The sequence below is a fragment of the Hemiscyllium ocellatum genome, chromosome 18 (assembly GCF_020745735.1).
Source record: "Hemiscyllium ocellatum isolate sHemOce1 chromosome 18, sHemOce1.pat.X.cur, whole genome shotgun sequence".
In the NCBI taxonomy this organism is placed as follows: Eukaryota; Metazoa; Chordata; class Chondrichthyes; order Orectolobiformes; family Hemiscylliidae; genus Hemiscyllium; species Hemiscyllium ocellatum.
In genome coordinates this window covers 15,860,087-15,883,347 of record NC_083418.1, presented here as the reverse complement: position 1 = coordinate 15,883,347, position 23,261 = coordinate 15,860,087, and the positions used below count along the sequence as shown (strand labels likewise).

The window sequence follows — 23,261 nt, the reverse complement described above, 5'->3', positions numbered from 1 at the left end:
TAAATATCGAGTATTTGTTGAATTCTGTGTGTGTTTTGTCCCTGCCTTGTGGACATCACACCCACTTGCAAGTGTGAAATAAAGAGCTCTGGTGATTCAGATCTTGTCTCGGACTGAAATTATTGCAGTGAGTGAGCTTTGTTTCTCACAGTTTAGATTTGCACATACTGCTATAAAGACTATTTAGGTAAGGGGTAAATGTAGGGGTATGGGTGGGTTGCGCTTTGACGGGTCGGTGTGGACTTGTTGGGCCGAAGGGCCTGTTTCCACACTGTAAGTAATCTAATCTAATCTATTTGGCCTATTAGACCATCTACTCTATGTGAGTTTGCTGAGTTTTGTAATGATAATCCTTGTGTTGTTCGAATTCGAGTGTCAGCAGCATCATGTGTGACTCGAGCTTTGGAGTGCGTTGGTATCCCATGTTTTCCGAACTTGTGATGCCAGTTATTAGATTTATTCTTTACTGTGCATTCAAAGTCTGTTTACTGCATTGATACAGCCCATTACCCCTTCCTCGGGCAGGAGGGAGCTGCTGGCGCCGGCCGCCAGTTCCGGCCCGATGGAGGTTGGCAGCTGCTGGGCCCACGCGCCGGTGGCGGTTTCTTTTTGAAACAAAAAGCGGTAAACGGCCGTGAGCGAGACGGCGGGAAACAGCGGGAAGCGCGTGTCTGAGAAAAGGAGGAGGTGGAAGAGGACGAGGAAAGGGAGTCCAGTCCCAGTGAGTGAGAGAGAAACCTCGGGTGGGATGGGGACTTTTCTCAGCTCTGTACGGCCAGCGGCAACTCCAGTTTGTTTTTGTTAGCGCTGTGTGGGTGTTAACATTTGTTTGGATTGTTTCCCAGACTTTCCCGTGTCAAAAAAAAACCCGATATAGTCACAACTTCGGTTAAACTGTTTCCTTCCCTGTCTTTTCCGCTTCAGCAATCTTTGCTTTTCGTTTTAAACTCTCTTCCTCAGATGCCTAATTATAAATAATTATAAACTGAATGGATATTTTTGTTTATTTATTCACAGGCTGTAAGCATCTCTGACTATAGCAGCAACATTTTTTTGCCAGTTCCTGTGCCCCCCTCCAGAAGGGGGTGGTGAGCTGCCTTGTTGAACTGCTGCTGTCCATGTTATTGTAGGTAAACCCACAATGTCACTGGGGAGGGAATTCCAGGGTTTTCACCCAGTGACACTGAAGGAACTGCAGTATAATTCCAAGCAGAACCATGATGGCATGGAGGGGAACTTTCAGGTGATGGTATTCCCATGTATATGCTGCCCTTGGCTTTGGAAGGTGCTGTCTGAGGTTCTTTGGTGTATTCCTGCAGTCCATCGTGTGGATAGTACACACTGCTGCTCCTGAGTATCGGAGGTAGAGGGAGTATATGCTGGTGGATGTGGTTGCCAATCAAGCGGGCTGCTTTGTCTTGGATGTTGTCAGACTTCACAAGTGTTGTTGGAATGTCATGTTCCCAGATAAGTGGTGGGTATTTCTAGCTTGTCCTTGGAGATGGTGGACAGGCTTTGGGGAGTTAAGAGGTGTTGCTCACTGCAGTATTCATAGCCTCTGATTTTGTAGCCACAGTATTTATCTGACTAGTTTGCATTCCAGTCAATTTTTGATTTGATAAATACGTTATTCATAAAAATTTATCATTTTATAGTCACAAATGCAGTTCAGTTCTGTGCAGTAGCACACGAGGAAACAGGGTTTCACTCTATTCAACAAACGATCCAAAGGCATCTCTTACTTGTACAAGGTTATCTTTACACCAGGAAGGTCTGATAACTGAACGGACCACCATTTAACTTCAGCAGAAAGACCTCAGACAGTGTTCTTTCCCCACTGTGCCTTGGCAGTAGCTGCCCCAATCTTTGGTATTTGCCTCAGCACGTAGCTTGTGGTGGTGCAGACCGACCAGACATGCAAGAAGGATCTCACAGGTGGTTCCTTTCTCACCACTAGCCAAGTGATGTCTTTGTGCTTGTTGGAAAGTTCTGGTGATAAGGTGTCCTGCCAGAATATGAGGATCTGCAGTGGAAAATATAAAGTGTTCAGTTCATAAAGGAAAGAAGTTGTGAAACTTAAAAGGATTCAGAAAAGATTGACGAGGATGTTGAGCTCCAGAGAGAGGCTGAATAGGCTCGTTTTTTTTCCCCTGGAGCGTCAGAGGCTGACCTTATAGAGGTTTTTAAAATCAACAGAGGCATTGATATGGTGAATAGCCAAGGTCTTTTCACCAGGGTAGGGGAGTCCAAAACTAGAGAGCTTAGGTTTAAGGTGTGAGGGAAAATATTTAAAAGGGACCTAAGGGGCAACTTTTCACGTAGAGGGTGGCATGTATGGAATGAGCTGCCAAAGGAGGTGGTTGATGCTGGTACAGTTACAACATTGAAGAGGCATCTGGATGGTATATGAATAGGAAGGGTTTCGAGGGATGTGAGTGAAATGCTGGCAAATGGGCCTAAAATATTTTAAAATATATGATCGGCATAGATGAGTTGGACCAAAGAGTCTGTTTCCATGCCGTGACTATGTCAATCACAATCCAATTTCTGATTGTTCAGATCCATGTATCTCCCTTCTCCCCAGTAGTTGACACTAGTTTAGAAGTCTTGTCACTTAATTTTCTTTGCAATCCTCACTTCGAGTCATTGAGATCCACTGCTCTTTCTTAATTTTTACCACCTTTTCCTCTGCAGGTGTGAGTGTCCTCATGTCCTGAACTCCTCTATCCTTTGTTGCCTGCTCCTTGGTGTTATATGCCATTACCGCCTGTAGACAGAAGGGGTGAATTAGTCAAATCATTGGACAACCAACCCTAAAAAGGCACTCAGCACTGTGACAGATAATGGGGCCTTTAATGCCCGCATCCCATGAAGAGAATAAAACAAATACACTTTAGTGTCCATTGGACAACCTTGCAAATTCTGGCACACAACATCCAGACCTCCTACATCTATCGAAGTTTATAATATTTTGAACTTTCTGGCCGAGCCTCCCCAAACACACATGCATTTTCTGTTGCTCTTCTGGTAGTCAGACTTATTTTCTTTAGTGTGAGTATTGTCACAGAACCTCATAACAACCTTGTGAATGACTAAATGGAGTTCTGTAAGCTAGCCATTCTCTGAGCAGAGTTACCCTGAGCGTTGCTACTTTGTCTGGACATAGTGCCTTCGAAAGTAACTTTGTTGCTTACGCAATCAGTTAGTTTCACTTGCTTTTCAAAACCTGGAAACAAATCCTTGAGCGCCCACTTATTTTTAAAGCAGTGTCCATGCTTTTTCATTTTTATTCCATAGCCCGAAAAATAAGAATAGGTAATCGTTTACATATTTCCACTTTGTTGTGGTACATTTACAACAAAACACAAAAATTACCACGTATGATTCTTCCTCATTCTTTTTCTATTCATTATTTAAACAATTCTTGTCATTTTACTCTTAAATTCTTAACTTCTTTTATTAATTTCAAATTCTGGATAGTGTATCTAGTATGATCCTATTTTCATAAAATAATGCTTAACAGTTTGTCTATTAAATTCTTGTAGAGTTATGGTTTGGAAACAGTTTTTTTTATTTTTAAGTGGTTTGAATCACCCCCAGAACCCTGGTTCTAGACACTGGACTTACTGAGGGAATGTGAAATGAAGCGGGCAGTAGGCTGTTGTTTCAGGGCAACGGAATCTCTGAGTTTATTTAACATACAAAAGCTAAGTATAATTCAAGAGATAACGGTAAATTCAATAAACAGGGAAATTGACAATAGAGGATGATAATACTATTAAAGACAATATTAGCTAGATTAAACACTATTAGGATCTAAATATAACAGTTTTAATGATAGAATCTTTAATCAGGCTTCCTAATCTTGGGGTCCAATGCATTGTCACATCCACTTTCCTCTCCCTGATAACCAGGTTGGAATTTTGAGGTCTCAGGAGTTTAAGCTCACCACTGACAAAAGCACAGTTTGGAAATATGCCTGGCTGTTGTCCCTGTGGTTTATCCAATTCTGGATGAAGCCTTTTGACTGCACAGGTACTTCAGTTTAGGTTGAGGCCTCTGATGTAGTAAGGTGCGTAGTGGATCTATCAGGTAAGTAATTGGATTTTTTTCTTTTCTTCTGATTTTGTGAGACTGGTTTTTACCTCAGGATGTGTCTGAGGCTTTGTGGTGTTGATTGGGTTGGTTGATTTTCAGAGTTTGTTGGTTTTTGGACCTGCTGGTTGTGGTCAGTTATCGTTCGTTCCTCTGATTTGGAACAGGTCTGTGTCTGGTAGGTCTTGCTCAAACACTTGTGGATTGCTCTTTGCTGTCAGATTGTACTTGGAATCGCTCTTTGGAACGTTCTTGTGGTGATAGCTGCCTTATGTGAGGTCAGGACCTGCAGTTATACGGTTTCTGGGCTCCTTACCTTCACGCCAATTCTGCGTTTTCCATTGTGTTTCTGATGTTCCTTCTGAAATGAATTCGTTAAGAGTGTGTGTGAAAGTATTTTGATTCAAGTTGTATGTCTGATATCTCTGTGAATGGATTTTGATTGACCTTGAACACCAGATATCGCTAAATAGATTTTGATTGAAGTTGAATGTCCGGTATCTTGTAGGCTCCATATTGCTGATGCTGAGTAGCCCAAGGTCTACCAAAGCTGTCTGACAGGTTTGGTTGATTGTTCTCTTAGAGTGGAGGTGTAAATTGGAATTCCAGGCTAAACAATAGTCCCAGATAGAAATCCATTCTGACTCCATTGTGTATTGGCTGCAGCCTCAACCCAAGATTTTGTCCACAATTTTAGGTATTGGAAAATCCAGGGGTTTATGCAGTATTTTAGATGGTGGGGGATTTTTGCTATATCCTACACTCTTCAGCCATTTTCTCGGCACAGCAAAATAATTCTCAGAATCAGGAAATCTGTTAGCTCTGCATGTTTGATCTCTTGTTCGAAATCAAAATAATGTTAATCTGAGATAAAAACACAAGACAGAAACCTCACGGGTCTAAGTGATATGGGTTATGTTGAGATGTCTATCAGAATTAGACAGGTGTAGTGGAGCAAATCTTGATGTCAGGATCATCTCACTCACGTCTTTTAAGAATTGGTGTGGTGAGATTCTCACTAGGCAGTGAGTTGTCAATTGCCTGTTGAACACCTTACTGATGACTCAACTTGCTTCAATACTATTGTTTTGCAGCAGAGAGCGGCGGGAGCTGGGCGGAAGTGAAGTCGGAGCGCAAAGCCTGTCGGGAAGGTAAGTGATTGTTATTTGAGTGGGGAAGGAACCTGAGATACTACACGTGTAGTGTCTCCCACCCTCCCTCCTCCTCTAACCTAAAGAAAAAGGACTCAGTCTGCTGAACAGGTAAGCTGCAGCGCAGGCAGTGGAATGTTCAGCCTGCAGGATGTTTGAGGTAGAGGTGACCATCGATGCTCCTGTCGACTTCATCTGCAGGAAGTGCAGCCAGCTCCAGCTCCTCACAGACCGCTTTAGGGAACTGGAGCGGATTTGGATGAACTGAGAATTATTCGAGAGGCTGAGAGGGTGATAGATAGAAGCTACAGGGACATAGTTACGTCAGAGAACAGAGGTAGCTGGGTAACAGTTAGAGGTGGGAAGGAGAGGAAGCAGGCAGTGCAGGGATCCCCTGTGGTCGTTCCCCTCAACAATAAGTATACCGCTTTGGATACTGTTGGGGGGGGGACGGCCTAGCAAGGGTAAGCTGCAGTGACCAGGTCTCTGACACAAGGTCCGGCTCTGAGGCTCAGAAGGGAAAGGGGGAGAGGAGGAGAGCGCTAGTTATAGGAGACTCTATAGTTAGAGGGACAGATAGGCGGTTCTGTGGACATGGATGAGACTCTCGGTTGGTTTGTTGCCTCCCGGGTGCCAGGGTGCTGGTGTGCAGCCAGAAGTCGTGGTGCATATTGGCACCAATGACATAGGTAGGAAGAGGGGTGGGGAGGTCATTCAGGAGCTCAGGGAGTTAGGCTGGAAGCTAAAAGCTAGGACGGCCAGAGTCGTCATCTCTGGGTTGTTGCCGGTGCCACGTGACAGTGAGGCAAGGAATAGGGAGAGAGTGTAGTTGAACACGTGTCTGCAAGGATGGTGTAGGAGGGAGGGCTTCAGGTATTTGGACAATTGGACTCCGTTCTGGGGAAAGTGGAACCTGTACAAGCAGGACGGGTTGCACCTGAACCAGAAGGGCACCAATATTCTGGGAGGTAGGTTTGCTAGCACTCTTCGGGGGGGGAAGTTAAACTAATTTGGCAGGGGTATGGGATCCGGACTTGTAGTACAACAAGTATGTTAGCTGTTTTTCAGGATGTCCAAGAATGTAGGGAGGCTGTGGAGAAGGTAGCACTGACAGGACATGGAGATGGGTTCAAGTGTGTATACTTAAACGCAAGAAGTATCAGAAATAAGGTGGGTGAACATATGGCGTGGATTGGTACTTGGGACTACGATGTTGTGGCCATCACGGAAATGTGATTAGAAGATGGTTAGCACTGCTGCCTCACAGCGCCAGAGACCCGGGTTCAATTCCCGACTCAGGCGACTGACTGTGTGGAGTTTGCACATTCTCCCCGTGTCTGCGTGGGTTTCCTCCGGGTGCTCCGGTTTCCTCCCACAGTCACAAAGATGTGCGGGTCAGGTGAATTGGCCATGCTAAATTGCCCGTAGTGTTAGGTAAGGGGTAAATGTAGGGGTATGGGTGGGTTGCGCTTCGGCGGGTCGGTGTGGACTTGTTGGGCCGAACGGCCTGTTTCCACACTGTAAGTCTAATCTAAAAAAGAGGGACAGGAATGGTTGTTGGAGGTTCCTGGTTACAGATGTTTCAGTAAGATTAGGGAGGTTGGTAAAAAAGGAGGGGGTGTGGCGTTGCTAATTAAAAATGGTATAATGGCTGCAGAAAGGCAGTTGGAGGGGAATCTGCTTTTGGAGGTAGTATGGGCTGAAGTCAGAAATAGGAAAGGAGCAGTCACTGTGTTGGGTGTTTACTATAGGCCCCCCCCCCCCAATAGCAGCAGAGATGTGGAGAAACAGATTGGGAAACAGATTTTGGAAAGGTGCAGAAGCCACAGGGTAGTAGTCATGGACGATTTCAACTTCCCAAATATTGATTGGAAGCTCTTTAGATCAAGTTGATTGGACGGGGCGGTGTTTGTGCAGTGTGTCCAGGAAGCTTTTCTAACTCGGTATGTAGATTGTCCGACCAGAGGGGAGGCCATATTGGATTTGGTACTCGGTAACGAACCGGGACAAGTGATGGGCTTGTTAGTGGGTGAACATTTTGGTGATGGTGACCACAATTCTGTGACTTTCACCTTGGTTATGGAGAGAGATAGGTGCGTGCAATAGGGTAGGTTTTACAATTGGGGAAGGGTGAATACGATGCTGCAAGACAGGATCTGAGGAGCATAAGTTGGGAGCATAGGCTGTCAGGGAAGGATGTCTTTGAAATGTGGAACTTTTTCAAGGAACAGATACAACGTGTCCTTGATATGTGTGTACCTGTCAGGCAGGAAAGAGATGGTCGTGTGAGGGAACCTTGGTTGACGAGGGAGGTTGAATGTCTAGTAAAGAGGAAGAAGGAGGCTCACATAAGGTTGAGGAAACAAGGTTCAGACAGAGCATTGAGGGATACAGGATAGCCAGGAGGGAGCTGAAGAAAGGGATTAGGAGAGCTAAGAGAGGGCATGAAAAATCTTTGGCGAGTAGGATCAAGGATAACCCAAAGGCCTTTTATGCACATGCGAGAAACATGAGAATGACGAGAACGTGGGTAGGTCCAATCAAGGACAGTAGTGGGAGACTGTGTATTGAGTCGGAAGAGATGGGAGAGGTCTTGAATGAGTACTTTTCTTCAGTACTTACAAATGAGAGGGACCGTATTATTGAAGAGGAGATTATGAAACGGACTGGTAAGCTCGAGGAGATACTTGTTAGGAAGGAAGATGTGTTGGGCATTTTGAAAAACTTGAGGATAGACAAGTCCCCCGGGCCTGACGGGATATATCCTAGGATTATGTGGGAAGCAAGAGAGGAAATTGCAGAGCAGTTTCTTTTCATCTTCACTGTCAACGGGGGTGGTACGAGGGGACTGGAGAGTGGCGAATGCCGTGCCCCTGTTCAAAAAAGGAAATAGGGATAACCCCGGGAATTATAGGCCAGTTAGTCTTACTTCGGTGGTAGGCAAAGTATTGGAAAGGGTACTGAGGGATAGGATTTAATGAGTATCTGGAAAGACACTGCTTGATTAGGGACAGCCAGCACGGATTTGTGAGGGGTAAGTCTAGCATTACAAGTCTTATTAAATTCTTTGAGGAAGTGACCAAGCATGTGAATAAGGGAAGAGTAGTGGATGTAGTGTACATGGATTTTAATAAGGCATTTGATAAGGTTCCCCATAGTCGGCTTATGCGGAAAGTCAGGAGACATGAGATAGTGGGAAGTTTGGCCAGTTGGATAGAGAACTGGCTAACCGGTCGAAGTCAGAGTGATGGTAGATGGTAAATATTCAGCCTGGAGCCCAGTTACAAGTGGAGTTCCTCAGGGATCAGTTCTGGGTCCTCTGCTGTTTGTAATTTTTATTAATAACTTGGAAGAGGGAGTTGAAGGGTGGGTCAGTAAATTTGCAGATGATACAAAGATTGGTGGAGTTGTGGATAGTGAGGAGGGCTGTTGTCGGGTACAAAGGGACTTAGGTATGATGCAGAGCTGGGATGAGGAGTGGCAGATGGAGTTCAACCCTGTCAAGTGTAAGGTTGTCCATTTTGGAAGGACAAATAAGAATGCGGAATACAGGGTTAACGGTAGGGTTCTTAGTAAGGTGGGGGAGCAGGGGGATCTTGGGGTCTATGTTCATAGCTCTTTGAAAGTTGCCACTGAGGTGGATAGAGCTTGTAAGAAGGCCTATGGTGTAATTAGCGTTCATTAGCAGAGGTATTGAATTCAAGAATCGTGAGGTGATGTTGCAGCTGTATGGAGAGGGTGCAGAGGAGATTTACCAGGATGTTGCCTGGAATGGAGAATAGGTCGTATGATTGATTGAGGTTCCTTCATATACTGTGGTTTATGGCTGAATCAAAAATATCAAGCCATTAACTTAGTAGAAACTAAAATGAAAACTTAAAAAAAAGTTAAGATTTTGAACTCAGCTTGAAACAAACCTCATGGATTGCAGGGAGAACTAGCCATTTGGATACAGAACTGGCTCAAAGGTAGGGACAGGGTGGTGGGGGAGGGTTGTTTTTCAGACTGGAGGCCTGTGACCAGTGGAGTGCCACAAGGATCGGGGCTGGGTCCATTACTTTTCGTCATTTATATAAATGATTTGGATGAGATCATAAGAGGTGTAGTTAGTAAGTTTGCAGATGACACTAAGATTGGAGGATTAGTGGACAGCGAAGAAGGTTAACTCCGATTACAACAGAATCTTGATCAGATGGGCCAATGGGCTGAGATGTGGCAGATGGAGTTTAATTTAGATAAATGCGAGGTGCTGCATTTTGGGAAAGCAAATCTTAGCAGGACTTATACACTTAATGGTAAGGTCCGAGGGAGTGGTGCAACAAAGAATAAAAAGACCTTGGAGTGCAGTTTGAAAGTGGAGTTGCAGTTAGATAGGATAGTGAAGAAGGTGTTTGGTATGCTTTCCTTTATTGGTCAGAGTATTGAGTACAGGCGTTGGGAGGTCATGTTGCGGTTGCACAGGACATTGATTAGGCCATTGTTGGAATATTGCGTGCAATTCTGGTCTCTTTCCTATCGGAATGATGTTGTGAAACCTGAAAGGGTTCAGAAAAGGTTTACAAGGATGTTGCCAGGGTTGGAGGATTTGAGCTATAGGGAGAGGTTAAATAAGCTGGAGCTATTTTCCCTGGAGCGCGGAGGCTGAGGGGTGGCCTTATAGAGGTTTATAAAATCATGAGGTTCATGGATAGGATAAATACACAAAGTCTTTTCCCTGGGGTCGGGGAGTCCAGAACTTGAGGATATAAGTTTAGGGTGAGAGGGGTAAGATATAAAAGAGACCTAAAGGGCAACCTTTACATGCAGAGAGTGGTGCATGTATGGAATGAGCTGCCAGAGGAAGTGGTGGAGGCTCATACAATTGCAACATTTAAAAGGCATCTGGATAGGTATATGAATAGGAAGGGTTTGGCGGGATATGGGCCGGGAGCTGGCAGGTGGGACTAGATTGCATTGGGATATCTGGTCGTCATGGTCAAGTTGGACCAAAGGGTCTGTTTCTGTGCTGTACTCTCAATGACTCAAAACAATTTTGTTCAGAACAGGTAAGGGAATTAGTTAACATAGGAACACGGAACATTTAGTGCCGTACAGGCCCCTCGCCCTTGGCTTCGCACCGACCTGTGAAACCAATCTGAAACCCATCTATCCTATGCTATTCCATGTTCATCCATATTTTTATCCAATGACCATTTAAATGTCTCTAATGCTGGCAATACTATTGCTACTACTGTTGCAACCAAGGCATTCCACACCCCTACTACTCTGAGTAAAGAAACAACCTCTGACAGCTGTCCTGTATCTATTACCCCTCATTTTAAAGCCATGTCCCCTTGTGCTAGCCATCAGCATCTGAGGAAAAGACTCTCACTATCCACCATATCTAATCTTCTGATTATCTTATATGTCCCAATTAAGTCACCTCTCAACTTCTCTCTAATGAAATCAGCCTTTCCTTGTGAGACCTTCCCTCCATACCAGGCAATATCCTAATAAATCTCCTTTGAACCCTTTCTAAAGCTTCCACATCCTTCCTACAATGCAGTGACCAGAACTGTACGCAGTATTCCAAGTTTGGCCGCACCAGAGTGTACAGCTGCAACATGACCTCATGGCTCTGAAATTCAATCTATCCACCAATAAAAGCTAACACACCATATGCCTTAACAACCCAGTCAACCTGGATGGGAATGTTCTGGGAACTATGTACATGAACACCAAGATCTCTCTGCTCTTTGATTAGATTAGATTAGATTACTTACAGTGTGGAAACAGGCCCTTCGGCCCAACAAGCCCGCACCGACCCGCCAAAGCGCAACCCACCCAGACCCATTCCCCTACATTTACCCCTTCATCTAACACTACCAAGAATCTTACCATTAGCCCAGTACTCCTTATTCCTGTTGCTTCTTCCAAAATGAATCACCTCACACTTTTCTGCATTAAACTCCATTTGCCACCTCTTAGCCTAGCTCTGCAGCTTATCTATGCCCTCCGTAACCTGCAACATCCTTAGCACTATCCACAACTCCACCAACCTTAGTCATCCACAAATTTACTTCCTTCTACGCCCTCATTTAGGTGATTTATAAAAATGACAAACACCAGTGACCCCCAAAACTGATCCTTGTGGTACATCACTAGTAACTGAACTCCAGGATGAACCATCAACCACCACCCTCTGTCTTCTTTCAACTAGCCAAATTCTGATTCAAACCACTAAATCACCCTCAATCCCATGGCTTTGTATTTTGTGCAATAGCCTACCGTGGGGAACCTTATCAAATGCCTTACTGAAATCCATATACACCACATCAGCCACTTTACCCTCTTCCACCTGTTTGGTCACCTTCTCACAGAACTCCATAAGGTTTGTGAGGCATGTCTGACCCTTCACAAAACCATGTTGACTATCCCTAATCAACTCATTCCTTTCTATATGATTATAAATCCTATCTCTTCTCACTTTTTCCAATACTTTACCCACAGCCGAAGTAAGGCTCACTGGTTTATAACTACTAGGGTTGTCTCTACTCCCATTCTTGAACAACGGGACAACACTTGTTATTCTCCTGTCTTCTGGCACTATTCATGTAGACAGTGACGACATAAAGATGAAAGCCAAAGTCTCTGTATCTCCTTCCTGGCCTCCCAGAGAATCCTAGGATAAATCCTATCTGACTCAGGGGACTTACCTATTTTCATACTTTCCTAAATTGCTAACACATCCTCCTTGTGAACCTCAATCTCATCTAGTTTAGTATCCTGTACCTCAGCATTCACCTTGACAGCATTATCTCTCTCCAATGTGAGCTGAAAATGTGTTGCTGGAAAAGCACAGCAGGTCAGGCAGTATCCAAGGAACAGGAAATTCGACGTTTCAGGCATAAGCCTCCATCAGGAATGAGGAAAGTGTGTCCAGCAGGCTAAGATAAAAGGTAGGGAGGAGGGACTTGGGGGAGGGGCGATGGAGATGTGATGGGTGGAAGGAGGTCAAGGTGAGGGTGATAGGCCGGAGTGGGGTGGGGCGGAGAGGTCAGGAAGAAGATTTCAGGTTAGGAAGGCGGTGCTGAGTTCGAGGGTTTCGACTGAGACAAAGTGGGGGGAGGGGAAATGAGGAAACTGGAGAAATCCGAGTTCATCCCTTGTGGTTGGAGGGTTCCCAGGCGGAAGATGAGGCGCTCTTCCTCCAACCGTCGTGTTGTTATGGTTTGGCGATGGAGGAGTCAAAGGACCTGCATGTCCTTGTGGAGTGGGGCAGGGAGTTAAAGTTGAGCCATGGGGTGGTTGGGTTGGTTGGTCCGGGTGTCCCAGAGGTGTTCTCTGAAACATTCCGCAAGTAGGCGGCCTGTCTCCCCAATATAGAGGAGGCCACATCGGGTGCAGCGAATGCAATAGATGATGTGTGGAGGTGCAGGTGAATTTGTGGCGGATATGGAAGGATCCCTTGGGGCCTTGGAGAGAAGTAAGGGAGGAGGTGTGGGCGCAAGTTTTGCATTTCTTGCGGTTGCAGGGGAAGGTGCCGGGAGTGGAGGTTGGGTTGGTGGGGGGTGTGGACCTGACGAGGGAGTCACGGAGGGAGTGGTCTTTTTGGAACGCTGATAGGGGAGGGGAGGGAAATATATCCCTGGTGGTGGGGTCCGTTTGGAGATGGCGGAAATGATGGCAGGTGAGAACCAGTGGGGTTCTGTCCTGGTGGTGGTTGGAGGGGCGGGGCTCAAGGGCGGAGGAGCGGGAAGTGGAGGAGATGCAGTGGAGGGCATCGTCGATCACGTCTGGGGGGAATCTGCAGTCCTTGAAGAAGGAGGCCATCTGGGCTGTACGGTATTGGAACTGGTCCTCCTGGGAGCAGATGCGGCGGAGACGAAGGAATTGGGAATATGGGATGGCGTTTTTACAGTGGGCAGGGTGGGAGGAGGTGTAGTCTAGGTAGCTGTGGGAGTCAGTCGGTTTATAGTAGATGTCCGTGTTGCTTCGGTCGCCCAAGATAGAAATGGAAAGGTCTAGGTAGGGGAGGGAGGAGTCTGAGACGGTCCAGGTGAATTTGAGGTCTGGGTGGAAGGTGTTGGTAAAGTGGATGAACTGTTCAACCTCCTCGTGGGAGCACGAGGCAGCGCCGATACAGTCATCGATGTAGCAGAGGAAAAGGTGAGGGGTGGTGCCAGTATAGTTGCGGAAGATGAACTGTTCCACATATCCTACGAAGAGGCAGGCATAGCTGGGGCCCATGCGGGTGCCCATAGCAACTCCTTTGGTTTGGAGGAAGTGGGAGGATTGAAAAGAGAAGTTGTTCAGGGTGAGGACCAGTTCAGTCAGTCGAAGGAGGGTGTCAGTGGAAGGGTACTGGTTGGTACAGCGGGAAAGGAAGAAGCGGAGGACTTTAAGTCCTTCGTGATGAGGGATGGAGGTGTACAGGGACTGGATGGGCTTTGAGTCCTTTCTCTCCAATGTGAATACTGATGAAAAAGCGCTTCTCCTATCTCCTGGGATTCCATGCACAACTTTCCACAACGGTCCTTGAATGGCCCTAATCTTACTCAAGTCATTCTTTTACTCCTGATAGAAAGCTTTAGGGTTTTCCTTGATCCTATCTGCCAACGACTTCTCATATGTCTTTCTGACTCTTTTTAGCTCTTTCTTTTGATCCTTCCTGGCTAACTGAGGCTTCACATCTCCTCCTAACATAAGCCTTCTTCTTCTTGACAAGAGATTCAACGTGTTTAGTAAACCATGGCTCCCTCGCTCGGTCACTTCCTGCCTGCCTGACAGGTACATACTTATCAAGGACACTCAGTAGTTGTTCTTTGAATAAGCTCCACATTTCAATTGTGCCCATCCCCTGCCGGTTCCTTCTCCAACCTATGGATCCTAAATCTTGCCTAATCGCATCATAATTGCCTTTCCACCAACAATAACTCTTACCCTGCGGTATATATCTATCGTAATGCTAAAGTAATCATAACCAAATTGTGGTCACTATTACCAAAGTGCTCACCTACGTCCAAATCTAACACCTTGCTGTGTTCATTACCCAGTACCAAATCCATTGTGGCCTCACCTCTTGTTGGCCTATCTACATACGGTGTCAGGAAATCTGACCCACCTAAGTACTCAAACTATCGCATTTCCAGTCAATATTTGGAAAGTTAAAATCCCCCATAACAACTACCCTGTTAATCTCGCTTTTATCTAAAATCATCTTTGCTATCCTTTCCTCTACATCGCTGAAACTATTCGGAGGCCTATAGAAAACTCCCAACAGGGTGACCTTTCCTTTTCTGATTCTAACCTCAGCCCATACTACCTCAGTAGCCAAGTTCTCGAATGTCATTTCTGCCACCATAATACTGTCCTTGACTAACATGCCACACCTCCACCTCTTTTATCATTTTCTCTGTTCTTACTGAACCATCTGAATCAGAGAACCTGCAAAAGACATTCCTGTCCCTGTTTATCCATGTCTCCAAAATGGCCACAACATTGAAGTCCCAGGTACCAACCCATGCTGCAAGTTCACCCACCTTATTCCAATTGCTCTCGGCATTGAAGTAGGCACATTTCAAACCACTTCCTGCTTGCCGGTGCACACTTACAACCTTGAAACGTTATTTTTGACCCCACTACTCTCACCCTCCTGGACATTGGAACTACAACTCCCATACCCCTGCTGAATTAGTTTAAACCCTCCTGAAAAGCATTAGCAAATACTCCTCAGCATCCCCCACCCCAGCTCCAGGATATTGGTACCCCTCTGGTTCAGGTGTACACCATCCTGGTTGTAGAGGTCTCACTTACCCCAGAAAGAGCCCCAGTTATCCAGGTATCCGAAACTTTCCTTCCTGCACCATCCCTGTAGTCACGTGTTCAACTCCTTTCTGTCCCTATTCCTCGCCTCACTAACACGTGGCACAGCTAACAAGCCTAGATCCCTGAATTTCTGCCTTAAATCCCATCCCTTTTTTCTACCTGTGTCATTAGTGCTTCCGTGGACCACAACTTGGGGTTGCTCTCCCTCTCCCTCAAGGATCCCAAAAACATGATCCAAACATCACGAACCCCGGAACCTGGGAATCCACACACCAACAGCGAGTCTCTCTCGTTCCCACAGAACCTCCTATCTGTCCCCCTAACTATGGAGTCCCCAGTGACTAATACTCTGCTCATCTCCCCCCTTCCCTTCTGAGCAACAGGGACAGACTCTGTGCCAGAGGCCTGTTCCCCTTGGCTTACCCCTGAAGTCGAACCCCCAACAGTATCCAAAACGTATACTTGTTATTGAGGGGAATGGCCACAGACAACCCCTGCACTGTCTGCCAGCTCCCTTTCTATCCCCTGACTGTAACCCATCTGTCTTTCTCTTGTACTTGAAGTGTGACCACCTCTCTCTAACTCCTCTCAAGAACACCCTCCACCTCCCGAATGATCCAAAGTTCATCCAGCTCCAGCTTCAGTTCCTTAAAGCAGTTTTCAAAGAGCTGGAGTTGGGTGCACTTCCCTCAGATGAAGTCAGCAGGGACGCTAGTGTTGACTCTTACCTCCCATATTCCGCCCTAGGCTCCATTCCACTATTCTAAATTCCCAAAGAGACTGTTGAAAATTTTTTTAAAATTTAAAAACTAGTTACCTTACCAATCTGCCGCACAGAACTCTTTTTTTTGGTTAGAGAAGGAGGATGGGTGGGAGACACTATCTAAGTACTGTTTCGGATAACGCAACCGCCCAAATATATTACTTCACTTACTCAGCATCCCATGTCCCTACTCATGAGGTAGGTTTTTAAAGCAGTCATTTAATTTCCTGGCAGCCCCCAGTCGTCGTTCTCGCTCTTCCTGCTGCTAAACAAAAATGGCTTTGTGTAAGAGTTTCTATTTCCGAAAATGTGTAGACCAGGAGTGTTTAGCTAGAAATATGTATTGGTCATTCAAAGCTGAGAAAATCTAATTTCCCAATTCTATAAGTCAAAGCAAAAATGTTCTCGCTCACAGGACCAGAACTGAAAAATAGTTGGGTAAACCTACAGATTTTACAGGGAAGGAAGCCTTTTCTGGATTTTGATTAACTGTAAAATTATGCTGTTGCATTTGTTTTGATTTCGAGATGCCAGTGTTGGACTGGGGTGTACAAAGTTAAAAATCACACAACACCAGGTTATAGTCCAACAGGTTTAATTGGAAGCACACTAGCTTTCGGAGCAACGCTCCTTCATCAGGTGATTGTGGAGGGCTCGATTGTAACACAGGATTTATAGCAAAAATTTGCAGTGTGATGTAACTGAAATTATACATTGAAAAATTGATTGTCTGGTAAGCCTTTCATCTGTGAGTATACAGTGATAGTTTCACTTCTTTCATGTGTAAATCACAAAACCCTTTTTTTCAAGTTGCATTCTCGGGTTAGCTGTTAACAATGGTGATAGCTAGACAATATGTTGAAGGTGTTGGCCTCCTGTGTTCTCTGTCTATGACCTGATGTTTAAATTGATTCTAATCTAAAAAGTGAGATCAGTGTTTTACATAAATTCATGCAGTTTTTGAGCTCAGAATTCTACATGAATGTATGCAGTTTTTGAGCAAGGTGCAATGTAACTGCAAGTACAAATTCACCACACAAAATGCGTGTGCATGTGTAGTGCAATGGTGGTCACCTGTAATGTGACATGAACCCAAGGTCCATGGGTACCGAACTTAGCTATCAGCCTCTGCTCGGCCACTTTTCTCTGCTGCCTGTCCCGCAGTCCACCTTGGAGGATGGTCACCTGAAGGTCTGAGGCTGAATGTCCTGGACCTCTGAAGTGTTCCCCAACTGGAAGAGAACCCTCCTGTCTGTTGATTGTTGTGTGGTGCCCATTCATCCATTGTCGTAGCCTTTGCTTGGTTTCTCCAATGTACCATGCCTCCGGGCATCCTTGCCTGCAATGTATAAGATAGACAACGTTGGCTGAGTCACATGAGTACCTGCCATGTACAAGGTGGGAGGTGTTCCCAATCGTAATAGTGGTATCTATGTCCACAATCTGACACGTCTTGCAGCGTCCACCGTGACAGGGTTGTATGGAATTGTCCTGACAGCCGGGCAGTTTGCTATGAACAATGATTTGTTTGAGGTTTGGCGGTTGTTTAAAGGCAAGTAATGGAGGTGTGGGGAAGGTCTTGGTGAGGTGCTCATCCTCATTGATAATGTGTTGCAGGTCACGAAGAACATAGCGTAATTTTTCAGCCCCTGGGAAGTACTGAACAACGAAGGGTACCCTATCAGTTGCAGTACGAGTCTGTCTCCTGAGGAGGTCATTACGGTTCCTTGCTGTGACATGTTGGAATTGGCGGTCTATGAGTTGAGCATTGCACCCCGTTCTTGTGAGGGCATCCTTGAGTACTTCCAGGTGTCCGTCACGTTCCTCCTCATCTGAGCAGATCCGGTGTATGCGTAGGGCTTGCCCATAGGGAATGGCTGTTTTAATGTTTTGGGTGGAAGCTGGAGAAGTGTGGCATTGTGAGGTTGTCTGTGGGTTTGCGGTAGAGTATGGTGCTAAGGTGTCCATCCTTGATGGAGATGCACGTGTCCAAGAATGAGACAGACAGTCGAGAGTAGTCCATGGTGACTTTGATGGTGGAATGAAACTTGTTGATGTCACTGTAGTTTTATCAGTGGCTCCTCGCCATGGGTCCAGAGGAAGAAAATGTCATCAATGTACCTGGTATACAACGTTGGTTGGAGATCCTGCATAAAGAAGAAAACTTGTTCGAACCTGTGCATAAAAATGTTGGCATATTGGGGTGCAAATTTGGTCCCCATGGCTGTTCCGTGTGTCTGGATGAAGAATTGGTTGTCAAAGGTGAAGACGTTATGATCGAGGATAAAGCGGATGAGTTGTAGGATGGTGTTTGGAGACTGGCAGTTGTTGGCATTGAGTACTGAGGCTGTTGCCGCGATACCATCCTTGTGAGGGAATGCTGGTGTAGAGTGTGGAAACGTCCATTGTGACGAGGAATGTTCCCGGTTCGACTGGTCCGTAGGTGCTGAGTTTCTGTAAGAAATCCGTAGTGTCGCGACAGAAGCTGGAGATCTCCTGTACAATAGGTTTCAAGATGCCTTCCACATAGCCAGACAGATTCTGACATAAGGTTCCATTGCCCGATACGATGGGACGTCCCGGTGTGTTGGCTTTGTGTACCTTTGGAAGGCAGTAGAAGTCGCCTACACGAGAAGTGCATTTATTTTGCTGTGTTTGATCCTTTTTAAACTGTCTTATATGTAAATACTTTTTTTTATCCTTTTTAATAATGAGGTTTATTACACAAAATCAAATTTGCAGCATGGTGTTATGTTTCAGTGAAAGATTACCATATTAAACTAAAGAAAAAGTATTTATCAAACTACAATTGCTTATTGGGTTGTGACTTGTCCAGTAATAAACTCAGCTGTGATTTTAGCAACTAGCATTATGAAGACAGAATGTGCAAGAGACTATTTTATTGTAACTCATTTATAAGCTCTATGACTTGAAGTACTTGTTTTTCAGTATTATTGTACAAGGTACCTTCCAGCTCTGAAAATCTCATCTTTTATGTCACAACATAGATAAATTGTCCAGATCAGTTTAGGAGTAGGTCATTAGTGTACAAGTTGAACAAGTTTGAGGCTTAGACAGACTTCTGTGGTAGTGTATTTGAAACTTTGTACCTGATGACACCATCTGTCCTGGTGAAGGTGTCATCAAACTAGGAAGTGAAATTCTTGATATTTTGATGAATAGGTCAGTATGCCAAAAATTAGCATGTAGTGTGGTGAGGTCAAAAGTAACTTTCAGTTTGGAGATTCATTTGAAAGCTGCTTTTGATGAAATGTAAGTAACTGATTATAAACTCTTCCTTGTTGGAAGTCTGCTTAGTCTGCACTTGGGATGTTCTCCTCATTTGACTTGATCCACAGCAGAAATTTGTAGAGCCACAATGAATTAGCACCACGGTTGTACTTATAACACTAATGCCAAGTAGGTAGTTAACACTTTGCCAGAATTGAATACGTAGATCTATCTGGTCAAGTGGGTTGCCTTGTGCCGTCAATGTGGAATCGTGCTTCTTACATGGAGGAGACCCTGCAGGAAGGCATAATTAGATCATCAGGCTTTGCATTGTCACTGTGAGCCATGCGTCACAGAGAAATGTAGAGCCTTATGACTAATTGGGGGATCTTATGGCTCTCTTGCAGCTCTACAGAACTGATAGTGCTGGCTTATTAGCAATAGATGTATGCCTAGGTATCACTTGAAATTAGCAAGAGATGTCCAACTCCATTCGTCTACAGACTTCCAGTTCGTGTGGAAATGGCCAAGTCCTATGACTTTATATATCTAATTGACTTGTGCCTGTCATGGTTTGGTCACATTTCCTGCCATGACTGATAGGTCTACCTACTTTCTGTCAAAACTTATGGTCCCAGAGCAAAATTCCTCTCAAAGATTTACTGTACTGAACCCTAAGTTGAGATTATCATATGAAGCAAGATTGAATAGGTTAGGCCTCTAAACTCTGCAAATTAAAAGAATGAAATGGTCTAATTAAAATATAAAATTTTAATGTGCTTGGCGAGGTAGATGGTAGGAATGATTTTAATATGTGAGATTCACTTGCTCACTTAGTGGGACTCTTTTTGCACTAATAGTGAGACATGGTTTATAATTGTTGATATATGATTTCATGATAACATGATCTATTACAGGATCGTAGGGGTAAGGTTGGGGGAATGGGTCCAGGTGGGACATTCTTTCGAGGCAAGATTAGAGTGGTGCTGGAACAGCACAATAGGTCAGGCAGCATCTAAGAAGCAGGAAAATCAACGTTATGGGCATTCTTTAGAGGGTCAGTGCAGAAGCACTGGTTTGAATGGCCTGCTTAGGCACTTTTAGGGGCTTTGTGAATCAATATACATGTAATTCTGTGAAGTCTGTCTTTCCTGCTAAATTCCTGAGTAACCTTACAGTTCCCAAGTGACTGCATTCTCACTTCGGTTTAAAATCTACTTTCGGAGTGATAGATTGAAAAGAAGTTTATACTACCCTACTTAAAGCTGGCTGAACTGAAGTTGAAGCTGTACTTCTTGTTCCCAAGGTTACTGCTTCTAATGCTGGTACTAGGACAGGAGAGTCAGCCTCTGTGATCAAAGTGGCACCCTTTAAATGCAGCTGCCCAGATTATCCCCATGTATTGTGGCACACTATCACTCAATAACATCAGTTTGATATAGCAATGTAACAACATAATCGAGTTACTCCATGTAACTTGAGTTTCTGACCCAGGATAGATGTTATGAAACACAACATTGGAGCCCTAGGAGCCAGGCTGTTTCAAAAACAATCTATTGTTTCACACGACACCTTGCATCATTGTCCTATCAACACCTATACAATATAGTCAATCAAAGTGAATAGCTTGAATCCCTGTCTGGCTTATTATCTCAGTTCCATTGTCTTATTAGCACCTATTCAATATAATCAATCAAGGAAAATGGCTTGCATATCTGTTTAGCTTGATCCAATTCAGTTGGTTAGTTTTCCCAGCATACTTTTCAGTTGACCAGTGTTGCTTTTAGTGTCCCAAAAGCGCTGTTATTTTATTTGAAAGGAACATTCTACAACCCACAAGGTGCTCAGAAAATGTTTCCCCGATGGGTAGTCTAAGGCATAATTCATAGCCTCCAAATTAAATAGAATCTTTACAGTACAGATAGAGGACATAGGGAAAGGCAAAATAGGCTGCGGCTATTTTCTATGGAGCCTTATAGAGAGTGACTTTTCAATCATTTAGTTAGTCCTGTTAGTTTCATCCTATTTTGGTAATTTCTTTCCGAATTAGGTAAGGGATAGATAGGATAGAATACATCATTTTGTCTTATATGACAGTGGGTTAGCCTTTTGGTTCTTACAGCTTAAATTTCAGTTGAAGAAAACATATCTTTGCTGACTGATCTCCAAATAACCAACTTGATACTTTTTTTTCGGGGTTGGGACAAATGCTTGGAGAAAATTTCAACTCTGTTGTGACTGATCTTCATCCCAACTAAAACTTGATCCCAACCAGCCATAATGTACCTACTTCCCATTTAACTGAGACATGTTTTTTGCGTGACTGAGTAACCTGCTTGGAGAAATTTGAAATTAACATGAGTTATATTATGATGGAAGCATTTAGTAGATGGGGAGAGGTGAACAACAGTGATGTGGATCTGAAAGGCTGTCTGTGTCACCTCCCTCAATTACAACTCTGACTCACTAGTCGGAGACCAAGTGTCTTGACCATCCAGACCCAGCAAGGTGCTTATATGTGTGTAGTTGTGTTTGAGACGTGTTTACTATGACTTTACACACGTGGAATGAATCAGTTGCTCCACTGAAAAAGGTTCCTCAAGGAACATTGGACCAGTGTTCTTAATCTGGTAGAGGAAAGAAGAAAGAGCAATCCCTAATTGTCCCTGAACTGAATGAATGGTTTGCTAAGCCATTTGAAGGCAGTTAAGAGCTGAAAATGTGTTGCAGGAAAAGCGCAGCAGGTCAGGCAACATCCAATGAGCAGGAGAACCGACGTTTCGGGCATGAGCCCTTCTTCAGGAATCATGCCCGAAATGTCAATTCTCTTGCTCCTTGGATGCTGCCTGACCTGCTGTGCTTTTCCAGCAACACATTTTCAGCTCTGATCTCCAGCATCTGCAGTCCTCACTTTCTCTGGGGTAACATGTAGGATCATAGATTTCCTCACTTACAAGACATTAATAAATCAGATATATTCACAATCACTACCTCTGAGACTAATAAATCTGGAATTGAAAGCGAATCAAATTTAAATTCCACTAGCTGCAATGGTGATATTTGAAAGTACATTCCCAGAGCATTTTCCTGGGCCCCTGAAACATTCTTGAAGTGACATTGGTACAAAGTTTTTCGCACCAGCACCATCCCACCCCAAAACACACACACATATGCATACACACACCTGTCTGCTGCCACACACCACCACATGGAGTTCATGTGATTCATTCGTATTTAAGTAATTAAGGAAATAAACATTATGCAATGTATTGTCTGCAATATAACATTTAAAAAACTCAATCTTTCTGTGTATTCAGGTATGCTAGAGTTTATCTAGCACTTAAAGTGGAAGATGGACTTCACTATTACATTCCTGTTAATGTCATCCCTTATATGCAGCCATTTAATATTGGTAAGAGACCAGCAAGATTAAAAATTGTTAACCTGTATGTATTTACTTACCCTTGTAACACATTTTCTTTTCCCACAGGTAGATAATATGAATTCAACTGCACAAGGTTTGTTTCATGCAGAAATTTTCACTGGTGTATATTATTAAGTTCAAAAACAAATCCAGCACAATGTAGGAACGGATTGACAATTGGGTATTATTATGAACATGACACTTCAGAAAGTATGTCAAAGCCTTTAAGACTATGCAGAAAGATAATTGGAAATGAGAGATAAGGGACTTGAGTTATGTGCAAGAACTCGCACTGGATTGTTGTTTCAGTAGAGACCATTAAGAAGAGATTTGATAGAAGTATACAAAATCATGTGAGTTTATATAGAATATCTAAGGAGAAACTATTTCCTGCGACAGATGGTCTGGTAGTAAGAGAGAGTTGATTCTTTTGGCAATTGCTTTAAAGCTATGTTGTGTGGAAACGTTTTGTTACAATCTGAGACATAATATGAATGCACTGCCTGCAAATGTAGTGAAAACATTTTCGTTATGAATATTGGAATACTTTACCAATGATAGAGTATGGTCATGATGCTGAATAGTGTAGTGTGTTTGTCACAAATAATTCTTTTAAAAACTTTAATATGTGTTTATTAATTGATTGTTATAAAAATACACAGACCTCCTAACAAATATAGTTGCTATAATCATGCCATAAAGACAGGATTCTGGGTAATCCAAGATGGAGGACTGGAAAAATTTCTGGCTGTAACAGTTGCACCTTTTTTGAGGTATTTTAGGTTTTGGA

At 44.1% G+C, this 23,261-nt stretch overlaps 1 long non-coding RNA gene across 1 annotated transcript; it reads left to right on the top strand.

Moving 5' to 3' along the window:
* The first annotated feature begins 569 nt into the window (after nt 1–569).
* On the top strand, nt 570–22,422 carry LOC132824348 (uncharacterized). The gene is made up of 3 exons (XR_009645656.1): nt 570–721; nt 5,190–5,246; nt 22,365–22,422. It is a non-coding gene; the product is annotated as an uncharacterized LOC132824348 (long non-coding RNA).
* The last annotated feature ends 839 nt before the right edge of the window (nt 22,423–23,261 follow it).